General features: G+C 43.9%; 1 long non-coding RNA gene across 1 annotated transcript in view; it reads left to right on the top strand.

Moving 5' to 3' along the window:
• The first annotated feature begins 8 nt into the window (after positions 1 to 8).
• The window catches only part of LOC126385070 (uncharacterized), a 1924-nt gene continuing 1524 nt past the window's right edge, over positions 9 to 408 (top strand). The window contains exon 1 of the long non-coding RNA XR_007569404.1: positions 9 to 357. This is a non-coding gene — a long non-coding RNA (uncharacterized LOC126385070). The remainder of the gene's footprint in view (positions 358 to 408) is intronic.

Raw genomic sequence — 408 nt, 5'->3', positions numbered from 1 at the left:
GGTGGAGATGCTGGCAGTGCTGGTGGCGTTAAGATGGGTGGAAGAGGCTAGACACACCAAGGTACTGATTTGCTCAGATTCTTTATCAGTTTTAGCAAGCTTGAAATCATTTCATTCTAATAGCCGTCAAGACATTTTATATGGAGTTTTGCAGTCACTTACTAGAATAGTGAATAGAGGGGGTCTGGTTACATTTATGTGGGTACCAGCACATGTAGGGGTGAAAGGGAATGAGAGGGCAGATGAGTTAGCGAAGAGGGCGTTAAGGAAAGGAAGAATAGAAATGGAAGTAAGTATCAGTAAGGCGGAGGTTAAGAGTGTCATTTGGGGGAAAACCAATCAAATGTGGCAAGAGAGGTGGGACAGAGAGGGCAAAGGGAGGCATTTATTTCACATACAAAACAGCAT

The sequence above is a fragment of the Epinephelus moara genome, chromosome 23, assembly GCF_006386435.1.
Source record: "Epinephelus moara isolate mb chromosome 23, YSFRI_EMoa_1.0, whole genome shotgun sequence".
NCBI classification, from domain to species: Eukaryota; Metazoa; Chordata; class Actinopteri; order Perciformes; family Serranidae; genus Epinephelus; species Epinephelus moara.
The sequence above is the reverse complement of the archived record's forward strand: the minus strand, read 5'-3'. Positions and strand labels throughout refer to the sequence as shown.